General features: G+C 49.0%; 1 long non-coding RNA gene across 1 annotated transcript; it reads right to left on the bottom strand.

Moving 5' to 3' along the window:
- Positions 1 to 4,889: 4,889 nt before the first annotated feature.
- Positions 4,890 to 7,777, bottom strand: LOC309862611. Its single transcript, XR_014310608.1, has 3 exons — positions 7,714 to 7,777; positions 6,730 to 6,780; positions 4,890 to 5,034 (listed from the first exon to the last, which is right to left on the bottom strand). It is a non-coding gene; the product is annotated as an uncharacterized lncRNA (long non-coding RNA).
- Between the last annotated feature and the right edge of the window lie 9,084 nt (positions 7,778 to 16,861).

The raw sequence follows: 16,861 nt of genomic DNA, 5'->3' as shown, positions 1-16,861 counted from the left end.
ATCTCCGGACTAGCAAAAAGGGAACAGATTCTGCCCCTTCTGAGACTAAAGAAATGATCAGGTTAGCCACACCTCCTGCTGGCCAGTTCCCTACTACTATACCTCAGTCCCCTGCTGGTCCCACTTGTTTTTCTCCCATGGAAAGGGTGGCTACCCAAGATGGCCACCGTCTGTCCCAGGCTTCCTAATGAATTCACTCAGGCTGGCCCTGGACTCTTGTTTCTTAGTCAGTCAGTAGGAGTCACTAAGGGGTCTGTCAATAATACAAATTCCCAGGTTCCCCCGCCGGCCCCTCTCCCTCAGAAATCCTGCTGAAGTTTGTCTGAGGTAGAACCCTGGATTGTGTCTCTTTTTGCAAGAGCCTGAGACAATTCCAACTCAGGTGGTCTGCACTTTTTTTTTTTCTTCAGATTTCTTCAGAGAGAGTGAGAGAGCACATCAGGGGGAGCGACAAGCAAGAGAGAGGGAGAAGCAGGCTTCCTGCTGAGCAGGGAGCCCAATGCAAGGCTCTATCCCAGGACCCTGAGACCATGATCTGAGCTGAAGGCAGAGGCTTAAATGACAGAGACACCTAGGCACCTGGTCTACATTTTTAGAAACACCAACATAAGGAACCCACTCAGAACAATTTAGCATCCCTAGTTCTTTCTTACAGGAGTTATTTCAAGATACAACCAATAGATACAATCAATTTAATGTGATTACCCTCCCATCTATCTTGGATTTTCCTTTTATGGGGGCAAAGGGTACTTCCTTGTGCTCAAGATGAAGACATAATGGTGGGTAAGATACCATAGTGAGGTCATTCTCTTGTCAACCCATGGGTTTTCATGATCCTCCTTCAAGGACACAAATCTTATGAGGGTAACAGTAATGACCACAATGAGAATTAGGGGAGCATTTTAGAGTCACAGATGTCTCCATTGGTGACATCTCCACCTTGAATAACCCTAGGATGTTCAAATACAAAGGTCAACAGTTCCATATCTCCTCTCCCCTTATGACCCCAAAGTGCCGCCATAACCGTACATGGATGAGTTAATGGCACCAAGAATTCACCGAGAATTTTAAATTATTCAGGATTCAGCCATTTTTCATATAGGCAAATGAAAAGGCTCGAATCCAGTGAAGGCAAGTTGTTGTCACAAAGATGGTAGTGGTCGCATAGCACTTTAAAGACGTAGTTTTAGAAAACTTCACACAACATAACATTGACCATCTTTACCATTTTTAAGTAGATGGTTCAGTGGCATTGAGTATATTCACACTGTACAACCATCCACCACCCTCCCTCTCCAGAACTTTTTCTTCATCCTCAGCTGAAACTCTGCCCCCTTTAAACACTAACTCCTCGTTCCCCTCTCTGTCAGCCCCTGGCACCCACCATTCTACTTCCTGTCTCTAGGAATTTGAGGACCCTAGGTACCTCGTAAGGGAAATCATACAGTACTTGTTCTTTGGTGACTGGCTTTCTTCATCAAGTTTCATCTATACGCTATGTTGTAGAATTTTCTTCCTTTTTAAGGCTGAATAGGGTGGGATGCTTGGTCAGCCCAGCTGGTTAAGCATCTGCCTTCAGCTCAGGTCATGATCTCAGAGTCCTGGGATCAAGTCTAGCATCAGACTCCCTGCTCATTGGGGAGCCTGCTTCCCCCTCTCCCTCTGCCACTCACCCTGCTTCTGCTAGCTTGCCCTTGCTGTCAAATAAATAAATAAAATCCTTTAAAAAAAAAAAAAGCTGAATAACATTCCTTTGTATGTACAGACCACGTTTTCTTTCCCCTTTGACCCATCGATAGACCTCTGGTTGCTTCTAGCCCTTTGGCTACCATGAATCCTGCTGCTAGGAACATGGGTTTATAAATATTTCCTCAAGACCCTACCTTCAGGTCTTTTGGGTCTATGCCCAGAAGCAAAATTGCTGGATTGTATGATGGCTCTATTTTTAATTTTTTGAAGAACCGCTCTACTATTTTCCACAGCAGCTGCACCATTTTGCATTCCCACCAACAAGGCACAAGGGTCCCAGCTGCTCCATATCCTCACCAACACTTGTTTTTTCTATTTATACAGCCCTTGACAGTTTACAAATTGGTATTCCTAGTTCCACATGACAGATGTTTTTAAAAGGCTCAAAGAGATGAAGTGAGTTGCCCAGGATCACATAGTTAGCAGTCAATCTGGAGCCTCCTAACTCCTGGGACGGCCTTGTCCTCCTGCCCCCCAGTCCCCACACCATGCCATGCGGGGATATGTGAGTGCCATCTTGCTCTTTTCAGGTGACATTCTCATCCACCATCTCATAGAGCTCTCCATCACTTGTTCATCCAGTGAACCCACACTGAGCATCTACTAGGAGCCAGGCCCTGTCCCAGGCTCTCTCAGCCCTTCATCTAACCCTGGATCCACCCAGAACCCCCGCAGAAGCCAAGACTGCCCAACAAAGGAATTCTGCCCAGGAGAGCCTGGCAGTCGCGATAACATTGTTCCTGGCTTATCTGCAGGCTGGGTGGCTGGAGACCAGTGGTCTCCATGGCAGGAATCAAGGATGGAGTGGAAGAGAATGGTCTTGACACAAATAAAAAACTTGCCCGAGTGGGCGGTTCCTGGAACACAGCATCCAAGCCCCCTCCTGGGAAACTGACATATCAGGTTCAAAGGCATGGGCTCCTAACCACAGAGACGAATAAGTGAGGCTGTGGTCTACCGATGTCTCCCAAATGCCAACAGTGAAGGGAGATGCTTTCATGGGTGCCTTCCTGCCTCACCCTTTACAAAAACCCCTACCTATCTTAGTTCCTTATGGATATAAAAGCAGGGGCTCAGAGAGGGTAAGGTGACCTAAGCAAGGCCACACAGCTTATGTGTGGCAAAGCCAGGATTTGAGCAAGCTCTGTTGGCAGTAAGGTTCTAATGCAGAAACTACAAACACTTCTGTGCATTGTTATATGTCATTGTAAGGAGTTGGGGGAAAACAGAGCCACAGGGTTTGCAAACACTAAGCTAGAAAACAGCTTGGTCCCTGTAAGTCTGGCTACCCAGTGTTTTTCCTGGCTGACCAGGGAAACAATGGAGGAGTTATGAAATTGATGGTTGTAATTCCTTGTCCTTTTAGAAGGTCAGTCTGCCACCCTTCCCTTCTCTGACTGAGTGATAATAGTCTGAACCGCTGTCTCCTTGACAACAGGAGAGCCACACTTCCACCAGCATCCCTTCTAGTTCTTTCTGGAAGTTCTGAGGAATGCTCAGCATGGCACTAATATTCACCGAGTGTGTCGTCCCTTGCCACTTTGGTCTGACCTCTCCTTCTCTCTTTCACCGCCTCCAGGCTTCTGCTCCTTTTTTCCTCCCCCTTCCCCCTGCGGACGTTATTGAGGTGGGCCTGTCGGGGACATTTAAGTCTCTAGAACCAGGCAGACTCACTTTACAGAACTCAGCTGGGGAAATATGGAACACAAAAGAAGCATAACCTGGATCATGGGCACATCACCGCTTCCAGATTCCACCAGTCTTGACTCCCCAGGGAACCCCAAACTCACCAACTTTCTGAACAGACCCTGGCCTGCTACCATCTTATAAGGGCCTGCACACTTCGTGCAGAGGGTGCTTCAAGGGGCGGGCGCCAGGTTGCACCCCCCAGGGTTGCCCAAGGACCCAGCTCAGGTAGCACTGACTACTCAAGGCCTAAAGCTGGGACCTTCTCCGGGTCGCCGCTGAAGGGCCACCCGGCTCCCAAGCTGCTCCTGGCATTGGCTGAGGCCTCTGTTGGGACTGCCCTGCAGCTTGACTTTCCCTCATACAGCTTGATCCCAAGAGCACCCCACTGACCTCCCACATGCAAATCTTCCCCAGAAGCAGCCTAGACAGGCTTCCTCACCATGTCACCCTGCCAGGGCCCCACAGCCCCTGTGGGTCATGAAGATGGCAGCAACGCTGAATCCCTTCACACCACAGCCGTACCTGGGGAGACCACCTCTACGGCATACTGAACTCCAGACCCTCTGCCCCACGAGGGTGTCTAAACGGATCCACTCGGGTGTCTGACAGACGTCTCAAAGCCCACATGTCCAACACTGAACTCCTAATGCCCATCCCTTGATTCCTCTCTTTTCCTCACCCCTCCCCCACAACCCTGCTGCATCAACAGGACACATCCGTTGTCTCAGCAACATGACTCTGATGGCTCGCTCCCACTGGTGCCCGAGCCCCCTCTCCTCTCATCTGGGTCATGGCAGGGGCTTCCTCGGTGGTTCTTCCTGTTGCCCTCTCCAGAGCCCGTGTCAACAGAGCCCTCAGACTGATGCATTGATAACAGCCAGTCACGGAACAGCTCTCCTCTTTCAATACCCTCCCTGGCTGCCATGTCTCCGGTACTGAAAACCAAGCCGTTGCCAGGGTCTGTGAGGGGCAACCTCTCCCTATCACTGTCACTGCCCTGCTCCCTCATCACTCCTACTCCAGCCTCACCAGCCTCCTTGCTGCTGGGAGCACACCAAGCACACTCCCACCTCAGGGCTTTTGCACTGGCTATTCTCGCTACCTGGAATTCCCTTCCAGATCTCCATTGCCTCTCCCGTCCTTTGCTCAAATGTCACCTTCCCAATAAGGCCATCCCTGGCCCTCAATTTAAAATTGAACACCTCTCTCTCTCTCTCTCTCTCTCACACACACACACACACACACACATATACACACACCATCACCACCAGCAAATCTCTACCTTTCCATTCCCAGTTCCTGGTTTGTTTCTCTTCATAGCACTTATGACTATCCAACACATCAACCGTCTTACTATTTACTCTGTTTAACATCTCTCTAATCACCCTAAGATCAAGGTATAGGCTCCGTGAAGACAGATTTTTGTCCATTTTGTTCCCTGCTGCCTGCTTAGCACCCTGAATGGGCGCTGGCAAATACCAGGTGCTTCAGAAATATGTGATGATCATAATTCACAGTCTACATTCTCACGCAGGGACTTCATCAGCCTGATCCTGGACTTTTGCGCAGACTTCTCCAAAGATGAGTTTGTTCCATCTGTGAAGAGAAAGAGGGAGGCAGAGACAGAAAGATCATCAGTAATTTTTAAAAATCCATTTGTTTCTGTTTCTCGACTTTGACGATTTCAAGAACAGAGGAACCCAGTCTTTACGTGCCTCATTAGAGGGACAGCAGGAGGGAATCCACCATGACCCTGAGGCTCTCATGCTGAGCTAAGAGTGCTTCCTCAGAAGTGGACAACAAGGGGGAGCTCTGTCCCCAAAGGGTCAGAAAATTGACGGGTAACAGGTGAGGGTCCAGCCCCCGGCCACGACCCTGGAAGGCACATCTCACAGAGTTCCCAAGCAGGTCCAAGGTGATGCCCACCCCCAAGTACATCAGGTTCAACAACAAGGACCATTTCTGTGATCTGGCTGCTGGCCTCTCTGGACTAAAACCTGGGGGAGGTTTTCTTTCCTGGTTCCTGGAGGGCAGGTAGGACAAAACTGTGTTTCCAGCAACAGTCAGAGATGCTAATCTCCCAAGGAGCAAGGCTGCCTGCCAGCAAGTCCGCGTGTGTCGAGTCATTCCTCCATTTCTTCCTCTCTTCCGGCTAATCTAATCCATTGGTCTCCAAACCCAATTTGGAACTTGAAAAGGCCAGTCTATCTGGCCACTGCAATTTTCAGACATAAATTCGATTTGCTTTGCAAGGCACGGTCAGCCTTCCCAGGCCTCGGGACAGCACTAACCCCTCGCCCTGGGACACAGAGGGGTGCTCGATCATCAGCCTGTGCCCCCCTCCGCCACCCAGCAAGGAAGGCAAGCAGCCAGAAGAGTGTCATCATCACTGGTGACGAACACGTGCCGGCACCTCAGAAATCCCTTTGTCCTACGGCCACACTCTACACCTGGGGAAACCAAGGCCAAACTAAGGGAAGGGACAAGCCCACAGTCACACGGCAGTGAGTAGCAAGCCCCAGTGCAGGATTTCTTCCACGACAGACATGCTTCACACTTGGCACTGAGGATCCCAGATGTGAAGTAATTAATTGGGCCTTCGTTGAGTCGCACTGGCAAGCTCTGGACCGGGAACGTGCAGGACTTCACCAACTCTCCATTTCTCCACATAAAACATCCACAAGATTGGCAAACCTTTCTGTCTGCCGCCTCTCACAACATAATCCTGACCATTTACAATGTCTATGAAGACTGTCCTTTATTGCTACTGGTTGGAGGCTCCCTTTCTAGAAGGAAGGTGAGAGAGAGAAAAGAAAAGCTCCCTCCTTCAGTGTGCATAAATCTCCTGCTTCAAATCATCTATGGCTCCTTATTACCATCACAATGAAGTCCAAATCTCCAGTCTGGCTCCAAACAGCTTTTCCAGCCTTAACCGTCACACTTTCCCCTGATCCACCCATGAGTTCTCAGCTATCCTACGCTCCTACATGACCCCAACATCTAAGCCATCATGACTCCAAACCCTTGTGTGCACTTCCCTCCCTTTGGAACATTCCCTTCCTCTGTTCTCTGCCTGTCAAACTTCTACTCGGTCCCCCAAGGACCACCTCAGATGCCCCCTCTTGTGGGAAGTCCTCCCTGATTTCCCTGGGCAGAACCAAATGTTCTCTCCCCCATGTCTCCAAACCACTCTTCTGACAGCCATTATTTATGGATATGAGCATGTGAACAGCGTCTCTCTGAGGTGGGAATTGCTCCCTGAAGGGCCATCCCGAGGCATGTCCATTATACCTTGCTTCCAGGTCTCCATCTTGACTTGGCGAAAGCATCCACAACAAACACCTAAAAAAAAGAGCCAGAGGAATGGACAAAGCTGAATGCCTTTGTGGATCTAAATAAAAAAACCACAAATAGAGATTCAGTGCCATACAAGTCAAACCTGGCCATCAATATTGTTGGACCCATGGGCGTTCAGTGTTAATCACAGACCCCAGAGCAGGACGAGGGGATCTTAGACATCATCTGCTCCAAACCCTTCGTTTCCTCTCACCCTTTTAATTCTCTCCAATGATCTTTTTTAATATTTAAAAAAAAAAACCTTAATACTATGAAAAAAATCAAACCCACAAAAGATAAAAGTGAAAAATTAATGCCTCCCCACCTAAATGTCCCCAGATTTACATAGAGATATGCGTATTCATGTACAAACTGAGAATTTTTAAAACCGCAAATGAGATCATATAATACCATTATAAATATCACTCAACACCTTTTATTCAGCACAAAACATATCATGGATAACTTTCTGTGTCAGCATATATAGTTTTATTAGGTTCACTTTTATAAATTTTGTAGCAAATTTTACTCTTAGTGTATATGTAAAGGACTTGAGTCCAGGTACTGGTCTGGACACCAATAAGAGAAAAATGACTGAAATATTGTTCATGAGCCTTTTTTATTGATAATCATTGTTTTTTATTTGAATGGGTTCTTTTCTTTTCATAAATTTTCTTGAAGTATAACACATATCATAAAAATGCACCAATCTCAAGCATGAATGATAAGTTTTCACAAAGAAAAGGCACTCCTGAGATAGCGGTAAGATCAAGGATAGAATGTGACTAGACCCTGAAGCCCTCTTGTGCCTCTTTCCAGTACCCACCCACTGCCCCTGCTCCCACCCTAAGAGCAACCACTCCCCGTAACTGGTCCAGGGGTCAGTTTTGTTTGTTGATATACTTGGAAGCTGTTGAACTTCATAGACTAGGTACTTACGTTAGTCAGCTCGGGCTGGCCTAACAAGAAGCTGGTGGCTTAAATAAGAGAAATTTCTAGAGGCTGGAAGTCCAGGATCAAAGTGCCAGTATAGTGGGCTCTGGTGAGAGGCTTTCCCTGGCATGCAGACAGCCACCTACTTGCTGTGTCTTCACATGGGGAGAGGAGAAAAGGCAGGGATTGAGCTCCAGGGAGCTCTCTGGTTTCATAAGGGCACTAATCCAATCGTGGGGGCCCCACCCTCAAGATCTCATCTAGCACAGTCACCTCCTCAAGGTAATACCTCCCAATACCATCACACCATGGGTTAGGGCTTCAGGGGATGGACTTGGGGGGCTATAACGTAATGCACAGCTGCCTTTCTTGTGCTTGGCTTCTTTCATTCGATATTACATTTATGGGAATTGTCCCCCGTATCCCAGCCCCACCCCTTCCAATATGTCCCGGCATCTCATGGTAGGAAGGTGCCGTGACACATTCAACTATGCTCCTTTTGATGGACTCCCAGATTGTTTCCTATTTTTTGTAATTACAAAAAGCATTGTGATTTTAAAAAAGAATTTCCTTGTGCATATGCCTGCAGGTGTGTGCGTGTCTCTCCAGGGTAGATTCAGAAAAACAGGACTGCCATAACTGCCTCATTTTACAGACAGATGCCGGGGCTCAGAGGGAGATGTGAGCACCTCACTGTTTCAGCGCGTGACTTGCCCACGTTCACAGAGGCTGACATGAATGAGTTGTCTCCGCAGGTCTCCAACCTTGTCACTCCAAGGTCACACTGAGTAGTCTCTGCAAGTTACAGTAAAGGGTCTGAAGGTCACTGGGTGACCGCTTTATAAGGTCACAGGCACTGAATGGGCTTCCCAAGGTCACATTAAGTGAATGCTCTTCCCAAGGTCACACTGAGTGTCCTCCTCAAGGTCACAGTGAGTGGGGAGCAGAAGCAGCACCACCAACATGCTTTCCTGAGTTGCCCTGCGGGCCCCATGAGTCCGCACTCCCTCTATCTACCTTGAAAATAGTCCCTTGGAATTAGTTACGCACACAAACTCCTTGGAATCCCAAACAAGCCTCAGGCCAGTTTCCTGACTGCCCCCTCACACTGAGTGTGCAGAGAGACAACAGGGCCGGCTGGCCCCTTCTTTGTTGAGAGCAAATCAGGCGGCCTAAGAATGCAGCCGCAGCCCCATACAGCATCTGTCAGAGGTCACACTTGATGGTTTCTGAAGCCCAAAACTTGGATCACTGGCTCATGGTGGGGGCAGCGCAGGCAGACAGACACAGACCAAGATTTTGAAAGCCCTTCTCTGTTCTGTTCCAAGTTCAAGACGCTGGGGAACGTTTCAGATTTTTCCACTTTTCTCCTTCCCCTTGCACCACTGTGGAGCAGGGGAAATCAAATTTCAAAGGAATTTTTTCCTAACTAAATATAAGCTTGTGCTGCTATGAAAGCAAGGTTTTGTTTTTGTTTTTAATAATCCATGTCTCACTTCAACAATGACCAAGGAAATAAGAATTGAAGAGAGAGAAAGACGGGGTTAGTGCAAAACTCAAACAGAGCACACAACTTAAAAGGCTTCATATTTAGGCTCAGAATTGAGAAACCCAAATCTCTTGGCAACACACCCTCTCTCTTTTTTATCTCCTACTAAACAGCTACTTTTCCCACCAGTAAGTCTGCAGGAAAGGGAACAAAAGGTCTGGCACAGGACAGATTGTAGTATTTGTAGTCCCACAACACGTGAGGAATGAGACCTCTTGCAGTGGGGTGTGCAGGCCGGGGGAGGAGGGTCCTTTGGAAAATGGGAAGGTCAGGGATACAGCCAGGCCCCATGCCATCTTCATCAGGAGAGCCAAAGCAATCAGTTGAACTAAGATTTGGATCCAAACTTGAAACGTGACCTGGCTGGCTCTGTTCCCTTTCTCTGGCCTTCAGTTTCTCTGCTCAAGAGACGAGGCTGGGGGCTGGTCCCAGGAAAGGAGACCCCAAGAAACTGCCCCGAGAAACATATAGAAACTGTATGCCCCCATACAGACCAAAGGTGAGAGAGAAATGGAAAAGGTCAACTGATTGGAAGTTTGATGCAGAGCCCATTTAGGACCAAAGTGGCACAAACCTGATCATTTCAGCTCCCAGGCTCTCCGCTCTCCATGACCAGCCAGAGACACCCAGGGATGCAGAAAGGGTCATTCCAGAGTCATCCGGCCACCGCCGTGTCCCTGCCCGAGTAGGAGAGCTGTGACAGAAAGGGGAAAGTGCCGGGTGCCTGACACACACCATCTCATCTACTGCTCACTACGACCTTGTAGGAGGGATTATGACTGTCTCCGTTTTATAGATTTGGAAGCTGAGGCACACAGGGAGGGAAGTGACTTGACCAAGCTCCCACAGCTGGGAAATGGCAGAGCCATGACTCGAATGTGGGTTTCTTGGCCTCCCCAAACCTTTCTACCTCCTCTTTCCCCGGATTTACCACTCTGTAGGACTATAACTGCTTCCTTCCTAAGCTAAGACACCTCCATATGTGCTGAGTGGGTGGATGGACGGACCCTGGAGCCCGTGTGCAGGGGAGTGATGCAAAGTGATGTAAAGAAGCACAAGGCTCCGCCCCTACCCTCAAGCAGCTTCCGACCCAGTTGGGTAGACTCGGCATGGACACTCAAAATGTCTTCTAACATTGAGATGCCACTTCTGCTGAGGGGCCCCATATTTACAGACAGAACGAGGGAGACAGGAGGTCAGACGAGAGGCATCCCACGTGCGTGGCTCTGGGCAGCAAAGGAAGTCATGGAAAGCTGCTTGGAGGAGGAGGGACTGGAGCTGGACACAAGGATGGGGAGAGTTAGATGGATGGAGAGGAGGAGAGAACAAAGGCTGACTCTAAAGACCAGGCTCTTTCTGCTATATCCTACCAAGAGGTGAGTACAGAAGGAAGAGAGGGAGAAAGGAAGGAGAGAGACAGAGATGGACAAAAAGAGAGAGACAGAGGGAGGAGGGTGGGAGAGTGGGAAGGTGGGAACACAAGCTTCCTCTAAGGTGACTTATGGAGGATTCAGCTCTGCACGATCCTGATCCCCAGCCTGCCCCTTGCTCCAGGGAGAACTGGCATGGTGACACACTCAGCCTTGAGTATGTGGGCATTACCGGCTGGCATGAACATGCTGTTGGGGCTCTCCAAATCTCTTTCCATCCTCCCTGATCTCACAGGCCTGCATGGCCAAGGGCACAGGCATGATTTCCCCCGCAGGAACTCCAAGGCTTGAAGGAGCCACAGATTTGCTGTCCAAGTCAGAGGGAAGACCAAGACTCCCTGACTCCTCCCCGTTCTTGTTCCAATGTGCGGACAGGCAAGGGGCGTGGTGAGCGGTGGATCTACTCTGCAACCAGTAGGCTTGAGATCCAAAGCACTTCCCAGCTGGTTAACCCTGAGCAAGTCACTTAACCTCCCTGAGCCTCAGTTTCCACATCTGGAAAATGGGGCCGTTCCTCATGGAGATACGACAAGAGCTGGTGTATGTAAAGAAATCAACACAGTGCTCAATGCCTGATCAAGTCTCAGAAAGTGGAAGTCATTCCTATTAGCCACAGTATTGCTTTCAGTCAGATTATATTAGAGGATAAAACTAAACCCATTACTTCTCGTCTGACGACTTCAGAAACCCTCTGAGTGAGAATTCTGGTCTCCTACTTCCCAGCTGAGAGAAGGCAGGGGCGGGGCGCTCCAGGACTTTCTGGGACACCTGGCCTGCCTGCCATGGAAGCTGGTCCCCAAGGGGCCCAGCTGTTGGCTTCCCAGTGCCACCTACAGGAGACTGTCCTTTGCCTGCAACTGGCTCCGGCCGCCGCGCCGGGTGGGGCTGCATTCTTGGGCCCCCAAGGTAAAAATAGTTCTGCTTTGTTAGGCTGGGCGGTGACACACTCCTTGGCCTGGCAGTCTGCCCACTGGAAAGGCAAATGCCAGACTATTTCAGGCTGTACAAACAAGCCCCGCCAGGCCCCAGAGTCAAGCCCCCAGAGACCGATATTAATATTCCACTATCTCGGGCTTTCGGGCCAGAAAAAAGAGAGAAGAAGAAGAAACAAGAAAAAAAGCTCTGTGGCTGCAAGATTCGTCCTTCTGTTACCCACAAACACAGCTGGCAAAACCATCGCAGACAATGCACATGACCCTCAAGGCCAAATTCTCTCAAACAAAACAAAACCCAAAAGGCTGCCATAGGAATACTAATTAATAGTAACAATAGTAGTAGAGTGTTTACCACCCACAAAGCAGTGTGATAAGCAGGTTGCTTTCATCTGGTCATTCGCAGCAGCCCTAGGAGCTGCCTATTACAAGCCTCATTTTCTAGAAAAAGAAACTGAGGCTCAGAGAGGTGAAGTACCTTGTCCAAGCTCACACAGCTAGCCATCAGGGAGGTCAGGGTTCAATCCCAGGTCTACCTGACTCTGAAATCTATGCTCTTTCTTCCAGAATCTTCTCCTAATGTGTTACTTAAAAAAAAAAAAAAAAAAAAACTAAAAAACAAAAAAACAAGCACGACCTTTCATTGGTTTTCCTTGCTTTGTTTTAAGAAACCCCACTGGGGCCATTTCAATGGTGTTCCAGGGCCTTCAAGATAAATTATGAACTCCTGAGCATGACCTTCAAATTCAAAGCCTCTTGAAGTCTAGATCTCCCTACCTTATTTTCATCCCCCCACAAAATCCCCAGTTCAAAATCCTAACATGATGGTGTTAGATGATGGGGCCTTTGGGAGGTGATTAGGTCATGGGATTCATGCCTTTATAAGAGACAACACAACTTCCTCTCTCTGCCATATGAGGACACAGGCAGGAGGAAGGCCTCACAAAACACCAGATCTGCCAGTGCCTTGAACTTGGACTTCCCACCTTCCAGAACTGTGAGAAATAAATATTGTTTAAGCCACCCAGTCTATGTTTTTGGTTTAGCAGCCTGAGCAAACTGAGGCACCATTTTTTGGTGCCCAGCTCTACCTTGCCTCTTCCGGGCAGCCTTCCCTGATCTCCCTGTCCAAAGCAGAATGAGCTCCTTCCTGCTGCATATCTCACCCACTGTCTTGGGCCCGGGGTACCTCTGCAGAAGTGGCTTTTTGGGATTGGAGATGCCCCCTGTCTATGTTGTATTTTCCCACGTGGGTTAGAAGCTGCTGGAAGGTAGGGTCTCCATCTGTGCTTCTGCCTGTTCTCATCAGTCCCTAGTCCCCAAATCTTCAGTGGCATGGGATCACCTTCATCCCTCTATCCAGGCATCACCCATCCCTATTTTTATGCACTCATCCAATGTTACTGTGTGCAACATAAGAGATACAGAAGTCAGTTAGAGACCCCCAGTCAGAGGGGTGCGACACAGGGAAGGAGACACGTGAAATAAGGCACTCAGTGCTGTGGAAGGGAAAGGCTCAGAGGTCCCGGGAGTCTTGCCAGGTAAGGGGACACCTGAGTTGGACCTCAAAGGAAGAACGGAGGCTCAGTGGATACACTCAACCAGTCTCACAGGCTTTAGGCACTCCCTCCACGGGCTGACCTGACATCTCGGCCCCCATCGACCACTGTATCATTTGGGTCCCCAGAGGGAAGGCTGGCTCACTCAAGTCAGGATCTCACACAAGAAGCGTTTCTTTTCATGGGAACAGTTACACAGAAAGGGACCACATGGGTCAGTGTGGTCACCTGGCTAGTGGTATCGGAGCTGTCACCACCCCCTAGGCCTGAGAGGGTGAGGAAGGGAGAGTCCAGAAAAAATCTGGAAGCAGAGACTTGGGTCAAGGCCCGGAAGAGGAAGAGTGACTTTGCTGAGCAGTGACAGGCAGCCCAAGGTCACCGCGCAGGCAGGGAGCCAAGAGGAGCTGCCCCTGACCTCACTTTCCTCCCACTCACTGATCTCCTGCTGTACCTCCTGCTGTACCTCCCGCTGGCCAACCCAGCCAGAACAAACAGCAGGGTGGGGAAGGGTTCAGGGGATTCCAGCGGGGCAGACAAAGTGCCCAGCCCAGCCAGCCTGCATCTCTGGCTCCAGCCATGCATCCCTGGCTCCAGCACACTTGGAATGATTGCTATCCCCGGAACCACCCTTGACCTTCACACCTCTGTGCCTTTGCTCATTCTGTTCCCTCTGCCTGGAACTGCTAGCTCAGCTTCTGACCTCATCAAAATCCAATGCCTCCTTCAAGCCACACTCACAGGCTGTGTCCCAGACAGTGTTTTCCTTATCTACTCAGAAACGGTTTGCCTTTTAGCACCTGCGTCATTCTCCCATGCGTCTTTTCCCTCTACCCCTTAAAGGGCAGGGCTTGTGGCTGATTCATTTTTAAAACCCTATATCTTTGCCTCCTCTGCATCATGAACCTGAAATCTTGCAAGAACTGTGAAGGGTACCCTAGCTACAAGTTCATGAGGTAGCCCTCCAGTTTCATGGATGCTGGCAGAAGACACAAGATTCCTGGATCAGAGACAAAGGACTCTGTTACTCACAGGAATAGTAGTAACCAGACAATCAGCATTTTTGCCCCAGTTCCCAGAACCCCAATTCCCACAAGACCACATAAAGAGAACCAGGTAACCCCTATTCATGCACTGGGTTGCATTACTGGAGAGCAATGCTGAGCTTAGGAAACCCAAACGTTGTATAGTGGGCAGTAAGCTCTTTGTTCTTGAGAAAGACACGATCTCTGCCTCCCAAGGAAGTCCACTGCACCAGCATCCTGGGAAAGACAATCCAGAATAAAGCACAGACAGGGCCTCTACTGGCAAAGCATGAGGAAACACTGGAGGCCCAAGGAGAATCTCCCCACAGTGGAACCTGGGGGGTGCCCACTGAATGTGACACAAGCATCACTCTGCCCTCCTGCTAACAAACATCAGGGTTGAGTATCCAGTCGGAGGCCTGACCCAGTCCTTCCTGGGGCTCCCTTCCAGTGGGTGCCTGGACTCACAGTAATACTTTGGGTTGGGGGGGGTTGTTGGGGAGTTGATGGGTAATAAAGAATCTGACTGGTTCCCCCAAATCCAGGGGGCTCTCAGCCATGCATGGGGGGTAGAGACAGAATCAAGCAAAGGCAGTAGACTGTGGAGGACCCAGAGAAGCCTGCCCTGGTCCAATCTTATCTCTTACCAGCTGGCTGCCTACGGCAAGTCATGGAATTCACTTCTGAGCCTCACTTTCCCCATCTTAAAAGGGGCACAGTAACAGTAACTAGCTCATGGGGCAGTTGGGAGAGTGAAATGAATTCATTCATGTGAGCTACTTGGGCTGACACACCGTCAGCCCTCTCTTTGTTAGAGAAAAAGAAGGAAGGAAAGAGGAACAGATGTGCAGAAGAAGGGCAAGGCTGAGCGGGTGGGTTGGAATGGTCTGCCCTGCTCCTGAATAGGGAGCAGAACCTTGGCGGTGAAAGGAGACAACATCATTACCCACCGCCCTTCCTATCCCCACCCCCCCACACCCCACCCCCCGGCTCTGACTGCACACTCAGGCGATGTGATTTCGTACACCATTGACTCTGGTCTCCAGCCGGCCTCTTCATCCACAGATGGGACTTGATGATATCCACATAGCGGAGGGTGGCCCCAGGCTCTGGAGAGAGCTGGTTTGGGACCGATTATTACCCACTAAAAAATAGATATAAACAAATCATTTTCGAATCTTTCCAAATGCAAAATAAGTACTGGGACAACATTCACGCTATTATATTAGCAGCTCTCACTTAGAAACTGATTGGCTCCTTTCAGTGGCCATCCCATGGACCAAACCTTGGGAAGATCACAATGGTATTAATGAAGACAGCCACTGAGAGTGCAAGTTAAGTGCCAGGCCCTGAGCCAGGCCTCTGCAAAGATGCTCCTATTTGAAAATGAAACAAGATGGGATCAGGAAGGAGACAAACCATAAGAGACTCTTAATGTCACAAAACAAACTGAGGGTGTCTGGGGGGAGGGAGGAGGGAGAGGGTGGTGGGGTTATGGACATTGAGGAGGGTATGTGCTATGATGAGTGCTGTGAAGTGTGTAAACCTGGCGATTCACAGACCTGTACCCTTGGGGCTAATAACACATTAAATGTTTATAAAAAAAAATTTTATTATTTAAAAAAAAAGATGCTCCTATTTGAAAGTCACCTGAACTCCAGGGACTGCCATTATCATCAGCCCCAATTAACAGATCAGAAGCTAAAGGTCATGGAGCCCAAGGAACTTGCCTCAAGTGTCAAGCTCTGCTGCAAACCCAGACCAGCCGGACCATGAAGCCCAAGCTTCAGCACAGGCACCACACTGCTACAAGGAGCCTTGGAAATCACCTTCCCCCTCACGTTTGGCAGACGGAAGAACGGATGCCCTCAGAATAGCAATGGCACATGCAGAGTCCTAGAAAGTGCCTTCACTGAGCACTAATTCCAGGTCCAGACCTCTGTACTCCGATCCTTTGTTCTCTGCTAGCATCACCGCAACTTTGTGAGAAACACACACAGAAAAGAACATAAAGTCAAGAGAAAATTAAGAAAATTAAGCAGAGGGTTGCTTGGGAGGCTCAGTGGTTTAAAGCCTCTGCCTTTGGCTCAGGTCATGATCTCAGGGTCCTGGGATCAAGCCCTGTATCGAGCTCTCTGCTCAGCAGGGAGTCTGCTTCCTCCTCTCTCTCAGCCTGCCTCTCTGCCTACTTGTGATCTCTCTCTCTCTGTCAAATAAATAAATAAAAATTTTTAAAAATTAAAAAAAAAAAAGAAAGAAAATTAAGCAGAGAAAATGAAGAAGGTGGTTGTGGAGCGAGAACCATGGCCATGTGGCAGGGAAGGCTACAACTCCAATTCAGCTGAATCCAAGATATTCCTCAGTCAACTAGAGAAGCAACTTCCACGAGGGGGCGCTACGAATTTGTTAACCGGCCACCTAATCCTTGATCCAAAATTCCCCAGGAAGCCCTTACTCTAGGAGGGTTTCCCAGACAGTGGCTCCCATGGGTACCCCTGGGGATGCATGAGGTAATCTATACAAGACACACAGATGAACTTATAGGAAATTTAATAATTGTGTATCTTCTGAGAAAATTTAGCTTTCTTGTAAATGTATTTGGCCAAAAAAAGGGGGGAGGATTTGCTTTCTGACTAAGCTGTCACTATTTTCCTTGGCTGGA

Source organism: Mustela nivalis (genome assembly GCF_964662115.1).
Source record: "Mustela nivalis genome assembly, chromosome: 1".
NCBI classification, from domain to species: domain Eukaryota; kingdom Metazoa; phylum Chordata; class Mammalia; order Carnivora; family Mustelidae; genus Mustela; species Mustela nivalis.
The sequence above is the reverse complement of the archived record's forward strand: the minus strand, read 5'-3'. Positions and strand labels throughout refer to the sequence as shown.